Genomic DNA, 13,414 nt, shown 5'->3' on the forward strand with positions numbered 1-13,414 from the left:
GACAATTCAATTTACTGACGTCCGGCTGTTCACAAACAAACGATAAGATCCCGAGGGAAGAGATCCCATTCCAGGGAGAAGCAGACACTGTTCCGAAGGCCCCTCGGACAGTTAAAGAGGTGAATACGTTTTCCCTGAGTTTACATTTCTCCACGACACAGGATCGACCACAATTTAGACCAAAATACAGAAATTCCCAAACTCCGTTTGTCTTCAGGAAACTGGGAGAGAATCCTTCAGGACAGCAACGTTTCCACCCTCCGTATCAGGAACTGGGAAGGAGTGACCTGTGTCTGCTCTCGAGTGATCGAGTGTGTGGGAATGTTCTAGAAACCATCTGTCCTTATGGATGTGTCTCTGTGTGTTTGGGGGAGGTAGGGTTTCTTGTGGTTTATGTCACATTTTTGTCAGTAATTCCGACCTTCCCATTTGTTATTCCAGCTCCAATTATTAATACATCCCTGAATACAGGGACACATTTGAAAATCTCACTGGGTCCCCGATCAAACGGGTCCCTTTGCCTCCAGGCTGATGGATAATGGGTTTGTTTTCCTTCCTCACAGTTAACGTAGTGACCATCTACGTCCTGCTTTATAAAGATTGTGGATTGTCTCCATGTGTCAGACGTTACCTGGGGGCCATGGCAGCGGCGGATCTCCTGGTCATTATCCTCGACCTGATACTGAGACACATTCCCATTGTTTATCGGGGACAGTTTTATTTCCTGGAGTACTCCGTCCCCGTGTGTAATATCCACGCCGTCCTGCTTTATGCAGCCACTGACTGCTCTGTCTGGTTCACCGTCACTTTCACCTTTGATCGGTTTGTGGCCATTTGTTGCCAGAAGCTGAAAAGTAAATATTGCAGTGAGAAAACGGCGGCTGTGGTTCTGGGAGCAGTGACTGTGCTGAGCTGTTTAAAGAACATTTCCTGGTATTTTATGCTCAAGGCTCGGTATTCGCTGTGGAACAATCCCTGGTTTTGTTATGTAACAGACCCTGTTGCAGTCTCCAGTGTCTGGGTCACAATCGAGTTCCTCCACTACATTCTAACCCCGTGTGTCCCATTTCTCCTGATTCTGCTGCTCAATGTTCTCACCGTCAGATACATTTTAGTGACCAGCAGAGCCCGCAGGAGACTCCGCGCTCACACCAATGGGGACACTCAATCTGACACTGAAATGAGAAACCGAAAAAAATCCATCATTTTACTGTTTGTGATCTCAGCCAATTTCATCCTGTTATGGTCAACGTTCATGCTTTATTCTATATGGTTACGGATGTGGGATATTGGGTATCGGTCTATGTATCTCCATGACTTTGTGCAGGAATTGGGCTTCATGCTGCAGCTCCTCAGTTGCTGCACAAACACCGCGATTTATGCCGTGACCCAGACTAAGTTCAGGCAGCAGCTGAAGAATGTGCTGAAATATCCCTTCACCCAAATCCACCCATCCATCAAATTCCCTCATTAATCAATCCATCCGGGATTTTCTCATTTCAGTTCAGTGTTTCAGCGATGGAGCAGCCTGTCGCTATGGTGACTGACTGAGGGTAGCGCTAGTTTGTCCATCCTTATCCCACAGCGGGTTACAGGGACACATTTCAATGTTTCTCACAACTCAGGGGCCAGTGATAAAAGGCACCATCCCACTGACTGAGTGCATCACTTCCATTTGTAAACAATAAAAATGTTGATTAAAGCGTGCCGAGCAGCAGAGTGACCAATGTTGTTGTGTGTCTTTGTGTTGGAGAAGCTGACCTGCGGAGGGACAGCCTCAGCCCCAAGTCCTGGTCCTCAGGGAAGGGGAGGGCACCGCGCCCTGAGCTCAGGAGCTGGGTGAAACTGCCTCTGTCCACCCCACTCCAATCTGGCCTCCCCATTTCCTCTCCCCTACTCTTTCTTATCACTTCTCCCCCTCTCCCTCACTTTCTGCACACTGTCTCTTTCTCACCTGCTCTCCCTTTCACTCTCTCATCCCCTCTCAGACACCCCTCAACCCCGATTTCTCAACCTGCCTCCACTATTGTTTCTCCCTCACCCTTACTCTCTCTCTCTCCTGCCGTTTCTGTCTCCCTCCCGCAATTCTGACTCTACCCCATTTTCCCCAAAACCCACTTCCCACATCTCTCTATTATCTCACCCCACCCCCCACACGCAGACTCGTTACCAAACCCCAGTCTCTGGGTTAGAGGGAGAGGGAAGGACCAGGGAGACAGAGTGTGTCAGAGAGAGAGAGGGAGGGACAGAAGAAGAGAGATTCAGTCAGAGAGAAACGGAGGGAGGTGGTGAGAGAGAGAGTCACCGAGGGAGGGGGATCGAGAATGAGGGAACGGGGAGAGAGAGTAAAGGAGCAGAGAGAGAGAGCAGGGGGCAAGAGAGAGATAGGGTGAAGTAGGGAGAGAGAGAGAGACAGGAAGAAGATAATGAGAGACATAGGCGAGACAGAGAGAGAGATAGAGAGGTATGAGAGAGGGAGCGAGAGAGAAAGGGGGCAAGTCTTAGAGAGAGAGGGAAAAGGAGAGAGGAAGTAGAAGAGAGAGATGGGGAGGCGAGAGAGAGAGAGAGAAGAGGAGAGAGTGAAGAGAGAGTGAGAATGAGGGCTGAGGGAATGAGAGAGAGGCAGGGGTGAGAGATAGAGGGCGGGGCAAAAAGCGGGAGGTTGAAAGAGATAGAGGCTGCAAGAGAAAGAGGGTCGAGAGAGAGAGGGGTTCGAGATAGAAAGGGGCAAGGAAGCAGGAGGAGAGTGAGTGAGAGGGCGAGTGAGATAGAGATTGTGAGGGCAAGAGAGACTGGGCAAGAGAGTTAGAGTGGGTGAGAGAATGATGAGGTGAGTGACCAAATGCTGACACTCTCTGAGACACAGTAGGACTCACTGTGACACTCCCTGAACCTCTCTGACACACTCTGAAATACATATAACTTTTACTGAGAGACTGACACACTGTGACACTCTATGAGACAGACTTTGACACGTTCTGACTCTCTCTGACTCTCTGAGACACACTGTGACTCTCTCTGAGACAGGCTGTGACTCTCTCTTAGACGCACTGAGACTCTCTCTGACACTCTCTTAAACACACTGTGACTCTCTCTGACACTCTCTGTGGCACACTGTGACACTCTCAAAGACAGACTGTGACTCTCTCTGACTCTCTGAGACACAATGTGACACTCACTGAGGATCACTGAGACTCACTGTGACACTCTCTGACAGGCTGTGACACTATGACTCTCGCTGAGACTCTTTTAGACGCACTGTGACACTGTCTGACTCTCTCTGACACTCACCTAGAAACACTGTTACACTCTCTAACTCTCTCTGGCCCACACCTAGACACACTGTTACACTCACTGACTTTCTCTGACTCTCACCTAGACACACTGTTACACTCTCTAACTCTCTCTGACACTCACCTAGAAACACTGTTACACTCGCTGACTCTCTGTGACATTCACCTAGACACACTGTTACACTCGCTGACTCTCTGACACTCGCCTGGACGCACTGTTACATTCGCGGAGTCTCTCTGACACTCACCTAGACCCACTGTTACACTCACTGACTCTCTCTGACAAACACCTGGACACACTGTTACACTCGCTGACTCTCTCTGACACTCATCTAGATACACTGTTACACTCGCTGACTCTCTGACATTCACCTAGACACACTGTTACAAGCGCTGACTTCCTCTGACACTCACCTAGACACACTGTTACACTCGCTGACTCTCTCTGACAAACACCTAGACACACTGTTACACTCGCTGAGTCTCTCTGACACTCACCTAGACACACTGTGACACTCGCTGACTCTCTGACACTCACCTAGACACACTGTTACACTCGCTGACTCTCTCTGACACTCACCTAGACACACTGTTACACTCGCTGACTCTCTCTGACACTCACCTAGACACACTGTGACACTCTCTAACTCTCTCCGAAAGGCACTGTGACACTCTCTGAAACACACTGTGACACTCTCTGAGACACACTGTGACACTGTCTGACTCTCTCTCAAACACACGGTGACACTCTCTGACACTATCTGAAAAGCACTGTGAGACTCTCTGACAGACTGTGAGACACTGTTTCACTCTCTAACTCTCTCTGACTATTTGGGATGCACTGTGACACTCTGATCCTTTCTGAGACACACGGTGACACTCTCTGACAGACTGACACACTGTGTCACTCTCAAAGACAGACAGTGACACTTCCTGACTCCCTCTGACTCACTCTGAAATATACTGTAGGCTTCTCCGACAGAGCGTGCCCCACGGTGTCACTCTCTGAGATTAACTGCGACACACTCTGACTCTCTGAGATACACTGTGATACAGTCTGACTCACTGTGACACTCTGCGATTCACAGTATTACACATTGCGGCACTCTCTGACTGTCTCTGACTCTCTGAGACAGACTGTGACACTCTGTGACTCTCTCTGATACTCTCTGAGGCGCAGCACGACATCTGTGACCCTCTCTGACAGATTGTGATAATCTGTGACACTCTCTGACTTTCTCTGACACTCTCTTAGGCACACTGTGACACTTCTGACTCTGTCTGAGACACTCTGTGACACTCTCCGACTCTCTCTGGGACACTCTGTCACACTTTCTGAGTCATTCTGTCATTCTGTGAGACACACTATAACACTGTCTCTCAGACTGTGACCCTCTCTGAGCCAAATGCTGACACTCTCTGAGACACAGTAGGACTCACTGTGACACTCCCTGACTCTCTCTGACACACTCTGAAATACATATAGCCTTTACTGAGAGACTGACACACTGTGACGCTCTATGAGACAGACTTTGACACGTTCTGACTCTCTCTGACTCTCTGAGACACACTGTGAATCTCTCTGAGACAGGCTGTGACTCTCTCTTAGACGCACTGTGACTCTCTCTGACACTCTCTTAAACACACTGTGACTCTCTCTGACACTGTCTGTGGCACACTGTGACACTCTCAAAGACAGACTGTGACTCTCTCTGACTCTCTGAGACACACTGTGACACTCACTGAGACTCACTGTGACACTCTCTGACAGACTGTGACATTATGACTCTCGCTGAGACTCTCTTAGACGCACTGTGACACTGTCTGACTCTCTCTGACACTCACCTAGACACACTGTTACATTCGCTGATACTCTCTCTGACACTCACCTAGACACACTGTTACACTCACTGACTCTCTCTGACTCTCACCTAGACACACTGTTACACTCACTGACTCTCTCTGACACTCACCTCGACACACTGTTACACTCGCTGACTCTCTGACTCTCACCTAGACACACTGTTACACTCACTGACTCTCTCTGACTCTCACCTAGACACACTGTTACACTCACTGACTCTCTCTGATACTCACCTAGACACACTGTGACACTCGCTGACTCTCTCTGGCACTCACCTAGAAACACTGTTACACTCTCTAACTCTCTCTGGCCCTCACCTAGACACACTGTTACACTCACTGACTTTCTCTGACTCTCACCTAGACACACTGTTACACTCTCTAACTCTCTCTGACACTCACCTAGACACACTGTTACACTCGCTGACTCTCTGATTCTCACCTAGACACACTGTTACACTCTCTAACTCTCTGACACTCACCTAGACACACTGTTACACTCGCTGACTCTCTCTGACACTCACCGAGACACACTGTGACACTCGCTGACTCTCTCCTAGACACACTGTGACACTCGCTGACTCTCCAACACTCACCTAGACACACTGTGACACTCTCTAATCCTATCTGACACTCTGAAACACATTTTGACACTCTCTGACACTCTCTGAAACACATTGTGACACTCTCTGACTCTGAAACACACTGTGACACACTCTAACAGACTGTGACACTCTCTAACACACTTTGAGGCACACTGCGACTTGCTCTGACAGACTGTGACACACTCTGTCACTCTCTGACTCTTTCTGAAACACACTGTTACACTTTTTGACTCTCTCTGACTCTCTGAGACACACTGTGACACTCTCTGCGACACACAGTGACACTCTCTGACCCTCTCTGATACCGACTGTGTGTCTCTCTCTCTGACAATCTTTGGCACAGCACGACACAATGTGACACTCTCTGACTTTCTCTGACCCTCTCTGAGACACACTGTGACTCTTTCTGAGTCATTCTGTCACTCTCTGAAATTCACTATGACACTCTCTCACAGACTGTGACCTTCTCTGAGACAAATGCTGATCCTCTTGTACACTCTCTGAGACACAGTATGACTCACTGTGACACTCTCTGATTCTCTCTGACAAACTCTGCAATACAATGTAACCTTTTCTGATGGACTGTGACACTGTGACACTCTCTGAGACACACTGTGACACTTTCTGAGACACACTATGACACTCTCTGAGACACACTGTGACACTCTCTGACTATATCTGACACTCTCTGAGACACTCTATGACAGACAATGACACACTATGACATTCTCTGACTCTCTCCGAGGCACACTGTGACACTCTCTGACCCTCTCTGAGACAGACTGTGACCCTTTCTGACTGAATGTGACACTCTCTGAGAGACGGTGACATTCTCTGTGACACACTGTGATACTCTCTGACACACTGTTACACTCCCTGACCCTCTCTGACACTCTCCGAAACACACTGTGACCCTCTGACAGAATGTGACACTCTGACCCTGTCTGACACTCTCTGAGACACACTGTGACACTCTCTGAATCTCTTTGACACTCCCTGAAACATACTGTGACACTCTCTGACACACTGTGACACTCTCTGAATGACTCTAATAGACTGTGACATTTTCTGTGACACACTATGACACTCTCTGACAGACTGTGACATTCTCTGACACACGGTTACATATTCTGACACACTGTGACACTCTCTGATACACACTGTGACACTTTCAGTATCTCCCTGACTCCCTGAGACACACTGTGACACTCGCTGACAGATTGCAACACTCTCTGACTGACTGTGACACTCTCTGACACATGGTGACATTCTCTGAGAAACACTGTGACACATTCTGACGCTCTGTGACGCTCTCTTAGACACAGTGTGACACTCCCAGACCCTCTCTGACACTCTTTAAGACACGCTGTGACACTCTCTGACCGACTCTGACACTCTCTGAGACACACTGTGACAACCTCTCACAGACTGTGAACCTCTCAGACATACTCTGCGGCACACTGTGACACGCTCTGACAGAGTGTGACACACTGTGACACTCTCTGAATCTCTCTGAGATCGACTGTGACACTCTCTGACTCTCCCTGACACTCTCTGAGGCACAGCACGACATCTGTGACCCTCTCTGACAGATTGTGACAATCTGTGACACTCTGTCACTCTCTCTGACTCACTCCGAAACATACTATAACCTTCTCTGACAGAATGTGACACACTGTGACACTCTCAGAGACAGACTGTGACACGTTCCGACTCTCTGACTCTCTGAGACACACTGTGACTCTCTCTGAGACACGCTGAGATTCTCTCTTAGACACACTGTGACTCATTCTGACACTCTCTTAAACATACTGTGACACTCTCTGACACTCTCTGTGGCACACTGTGACACTCTCAAAGACAAACTTTGACTCTCTCTGACTCTCTGAGACACACTGTGACACTCACTGACAGACTGTGACACTATGACTCTCTCTGAGACTCTCTTAGACGTGCTGTTACACTCGCTGACTCTCTCTGACACTCACCTAGACACACTGTTACACTCGCTGACTCCCTGACACTCAACTCGACACACTGTTACACTCGCTGACTCTCTCCTAAGTTCACCTAGACACACTGTTACACTCGCTGACTCTCTCTGACAATCGCCTGGACACACTGTGACACTCCCTGACTCTCTCTGACACTATGAGACGCACTGTGACACTCTCTGATCCTTTCTGACACTCACTGAAACACATTGTGACACTCTCTGACTCTCTCTGAAAGACACTGTCACACTCTCTAACAGACTGTTACGCTCTCTGACACACCGTGTCACACTCTGACACTTTCTGAGACACACCGTTACACTTTCTGACTCTCTCTGACTCTCTGAGACACACTGCGATACTCTCTGAGACACACAGTGACACTCTCTGCCCCTCTCTGAGACCGACTGTGTGCGTGTCTCTCTCACTCTCTCTGACACTCTCTGAGGCACAGCACCACACATTGTGTCACTCTCTGACTTTCTCTGACACACTCTCAGGCACACTGTGATACCCTCTGACTCTCTCTGATCCTCTCTGAGACACACTGACTCTTTCTGAGTCATTCTGTCACTCTCCGAAACACACTATGACACTCTCACAGACTGTGACCCTCTCTGAGACAAATGCTGACCCTCTCGGACACTCTCTGAGACAAAGTACGACTCACTGTGACACTCTGATTCTCTCTGACAAACTCTGAAATACATGTAACTTTTTCTGATGGACACTCTCTGAGACACACTATGACACTTCCTGAGAAACACTGTGACACTCTGTGACTATATCTGACACTCTCTGAGACATACTATGACAGACTATGACACACTGTGACATTCTCTGATTATCTCTGACTCTCTCCGAGGCACACTGTGACACTCTCTGACCCTCTCTGAGACAGACTGTGACCCTTTCTGACTGAATGTGACACTCTCTGACAGACGGTGACACTCTCTGTGACACATTGTGATACTCTCTGACACATTGTTACACTCGTTGACCCTGTCAGACACTCTCTGAGACACCCTGTGACACTCTCTGAATCTCTTTGGCACTCTCTGAAACATACTGTGAAACACTCCTGACACACTGTGACACTCTCTGAATGCCTCTAATAGACTGTGACATTTTCTGTGACACACTACGACACTCTCTGACAGACTGTGACACTCTCTGACACACGGTGACATATTTTGACACACTGTGACACTCTCTGATACACACTATGACACATTCAGTATCTCTCTGACTCCCTGAGACATACTGTGACACTCGCTGACAGACTGTGACACTCTCTGACCGACTGTGACACTCTCTGACACATGGTGGCATTCTCTGAGAAATTGTGACACTCTCTGAGACACACTGTGACACATTCTGACGCTCTCTGATGCTCTCTTAGACACAGTGTGACACTCCCTGACTCTCTCTGACACTCTGAGATCCACTGTGACCCTCTCTGACCCTCTCTGGGACAGACTGTGACACTTTCTGGTGCTCTCTGAGACTCTCGTAGACACGCGGTAACATTATTTGACTCTTTCTGACTCTCTGAGACACACTGTGACACTTTCATACCCTATCTGACACTCTCTGAAACACACTGTGACACTCTTTCACAGACCATGACAGACAGTGACACTCTCTGAGACACACTGTGACACTCTCTGTGACACACTGTGACACTACCTGACCGACTGTGACACTGTCTGACACTCTCTGACACTCTCTGAAACACACTGTACCACACTATGACACTCACTGAGACATACTATGACACTCTCTGACAGACTATGAAACACTGTGACATTCTCTGACTTGCTCTGACACTCTCGGAGACAGACTCTGACACTCTCTCACTCTCTCTGAGACACACTGTGACACTCTCTGACTCTCTCCGAAGCACATTTTGATACACGATGACACTCTGATCCTAGCAACACTTTCTGAGACATATTGTGTCACTCTCTGACTCTCTCAGAAACACACTTTGACACGCTGACAGACTGTGATACACTGTGACACTCTCTGACAGACTGTGACACACTGTGACACTCTCTGACAAACTGTGACACACTGAAACACTCTCTGACAGACTGTGACACACTGTGACATTCTCTGACACTCTCTGAGACACATTGTGACACTCTCTGACTCATTCTGTCTTTCTCTGAAACACACTATGACACTCTCTCACAGACTGTGACCCTCTCTGACACAAACGCTGACCCTCTCTGACACTCTCGGAGACACAGTACGACTCACTGTGACACTCTCTGACTCTCCCTTACACACTCTGAAATACATTGCAATCTTTTCTGACAGACTGAAACACACTGTGACCCTCTCTGAAACACACTGTGACCCTCCCTGACTATCTCTGACACACTGTGGGACACACTATGACACTCTCTGACAGATTATGTCCAACTGTGATATTCTCTGACTATCTGTCTCTCTCTGAGACACTCGGTCACTCTCTGAGAAACATTGTGACTTTTTTGACTCTCTCTCACACTCTCTGAGACACACTGTGACACTCTCTGACTCTCCTTGAGACACACTGTGACTCTCTCTGACACTCTGAGACACACTGTGAGACTCTCGCTCTCTGAGAAACACTGTGACACTCTGACAGACTGTGAAACTTTCTGTGACATACTATGACACTCTCTGACAGACTGTGACACTCTCTGGTACACGATGACATTTTTCGACACACTGTGACCATCCCTGAGACACACTGTGACACTCTCTGACCCGCTCTGACACTCTCTGAGTCAGATTGTGTCACAATCTGACTCTCTCTGAAACTCTCTGAGACACACTATGAAACTCTCTGACAGACTATGTCACACTGTGACATTCTCTGACTTTTTCTGACCCTCTCCGAGACAGACTGTGACACTTTTGGACGCTCTATGACACTCTCTTAGACACTGTGTAAAACTCTCTCTGACTCTGTTACACACTGTGACACTCGCAGACCCTCTCTGAAACACACTGTTTCACTCTTTGACCGACTGTGACACTCTCTGAGACACACTTGAGACTCTCTGATACACTGTGACACTCTCTGAGACACACTTGAGACTCTCTGACACACTGTGACACTCTCTGAGGGACGGTGACACTGTCTGACACTCTCTGAGACACGCTGTAACACTCTCTGAGACACACAATGCCACTCTCTGACAGATATGTAACACTGTGACATTGTCTGACTTTCTCTGACTCTCTCTGAGGCACATTGTGACACTCTGACAGACTGTGACAGATTGTGACACTCTGACTATCTCTGACACTCTGAGACACACTGTGACACTCTTTGACAGACTGTGACGGACTGTGACACTCTTTGTGACACATTGTGACACTCTCTGACCAACTGTGACACTCTCTCACTCATGGTGACATTCTCTGAGACACTGTGACACTCTCTGACTGACTGTGATAGACTGTGACATTTTCTGTGACACACTGTGACACTCTCTGACCCTCTCTGAGACATACTATGACATTCTCTGACTTAATCTCACTCTCTCTGAGGCATACTGTGGCACTCTCTGACAGACTGTGACACACTGTGACACTCTCCTAGACACACTGTGACACTCTGTGACTATCTCTGACACTCTGAGACACAATGTGACATTTTTGAAATCTCTCTCACAATCTCTGAGACACACTGTGACATTCTCTTAAGACGCACTGTGACACTCTCTCACAGACTGTGATATTCTCTAAGACAAATGCTGACCCTGTCTGACACTCTCTAAGACACACTGTGACACTTTCTGAGACACATTGTGACAATTTCTGACTATCTCTGTCTATCTAAGATACATTGTGACACTCTCTGACCCTCTCTGACACTCTCTGAGACACGCTATGACACTCTCTGACAGGATTGATATACTGTGACATTCTCTGACACTCTCTGAGACACACTGTGACACTCACTGACAGACTGTGACACACTGTGCCATTCTCTGACTCTCTGAGACACACTGTGACACTCTCTGACTGACTGAGACAGTCTCTCACACATGGTGACATTCTCTGAGACACTGTGACACTCTCTGTCTCTCTCTGACGCTGAGACACGCTGTAACACTCTCTGAGACACGCAATGACACTCTCTGACAGATATGAAACACTGTGACATTGTCTGACTTTCTCTGACTCTCTCTGAGGCACATTGTGACACTCTGACAGACTGTGACAGACTGTGACACTCTGACTATCTCTGACACTCTGAGACACACTGTGACACTCTCTGAGACACACTGTGAAACTCTCTGAGACACACTGACTCTCTCTGATATGCTGAGACTCACTGTGACTCTCTGTGACTCTCTGTGACACTCTGGAACACACTGTGACACTCTCTGTATCTCTCTGAGGCACATTGTAACACTCCTTGAATCGCTCTGACACTCACTGACAGACACTATGACACTCTGACACACTCTAAGACACACTGTAACACTCTATGACACTCTCTGAGACACACTATGACACTCTCTGACAGATTATGAAACACTGTGACATTGTCTGACTTTCTCTGACTCTCTCTGAGGCACATTGTGACACTCTCTGACAAACTGTGACAGACTGCGACACTATCTGACTATCTCTGACACTCTGAGACACACTGTGACACTCTCTGAGACACACCGTGATACTCTCTAACTCTCTCTGACACTCTGAGACACACTGTGACCCTCTATGTCTCTCTCTGACACTCTAGAACACACTGTGACACTCACTGTCCCTCTCTGACACACTCTGAGACACATTGTGATAGTCCCTGACGCACTGTGACACTCTCTGATACACACTGTGATACTCTCTGACTCTCTCTGACACTCTGAGACACACTGTGACCCTCTATGTCTCTCTCTGACACTCTAGAACACACTGTGACACTCACTGTCCCTCTCTGACACACTCTGAGACACATTGTGATAGTCCCTGAAGCACTGTGATACTCTCTGATACACACTGTGATACTCTCTGACTCTCTCTGACACTCTGAGACACACTGTGACCCTCTATGTCTCTCTCTGACACTCTAGAACACACTGTGACACTCACTGTCCCTCTCTGATACACTCTGAGGCACATTGTGATAGTCCCTGACGCACTGTGACACTCTTTGATACATGGTGACATTTTCTGAGACACTGTGACACTCCCGGAGAAACACTGTGACACTCTCTGACATTCTCTGAGACACACTGTGATGCAGTCTGACTCTCTGACTCTCTCTGAGGCACAGTATGACCTACTGTGACCCTCTCTGACTCACTCTGACACTCTCTGAGACACACTGTGACACTCTCTCACAGACTGTGACCCTCTCTGAGTCAAATGTTTACCCTTACTGAAACTCTCTGAGACACTGTATGACACATTGTGACACTTTCTGACTCTCTCTGACTCTCTCAGACACACTGTGATACTCTCTGAGACACACTTGACTCCCTCGGACACTCTCTTAGACACACTGTGACACTCTGACAGACTGTGACACATTGAGACACTCTCAAAGACTGGCTGTGACACTTTCGACTCTCTGACTCTGAGACATACTGTGACACTCTCTGACAGACTGTGACACTCTCTGACTCTCTCTGACACTCTCAGACACGCT

At 48.0% G+C, this 13,414-nt stretch overlaps 1 long non-coding RNA gene across 2 annotated transcripts in view; it reads right to left on the bottom strand.

The window, feature by feature from the left end:
- Positions 1 to 700: 700 nt before the first annotated feature.
- The window catches only part of LOC140487227 (uncharacterized), a 44,279-nt gene continuing 31,565 nt past the window's right edge, over positions 701 to 13,414 (bottom strand). For both annotated transcript variants that reach the window (XR_011962801.1, XR_011962800.1), the window contains exon 3: positions 701 to 847. This is a non-coding gene — a long non-coding RNA (uncharacterized lncRNA). The remainder of the gene's footprint in view (positions 848 to 13,414) is intronic.

The sequence above is a fragment of the Chiloscyllium punctatum genome, chromosome 16 (assembly GCF_047496795.1).
Source record: "Chiloscyllium punctatum isolate Juve2018m chromosome 16, sChiPun1.3, whole genome shotgun sequence".
NCBI classification, from domain to species: Eukaryota; Metazoa; Chordata; class Chondrichthyes; order Orectolobiformes; family Hemiscylliidae; genus Chiloscyllium; species Chiloscyllium punctatum.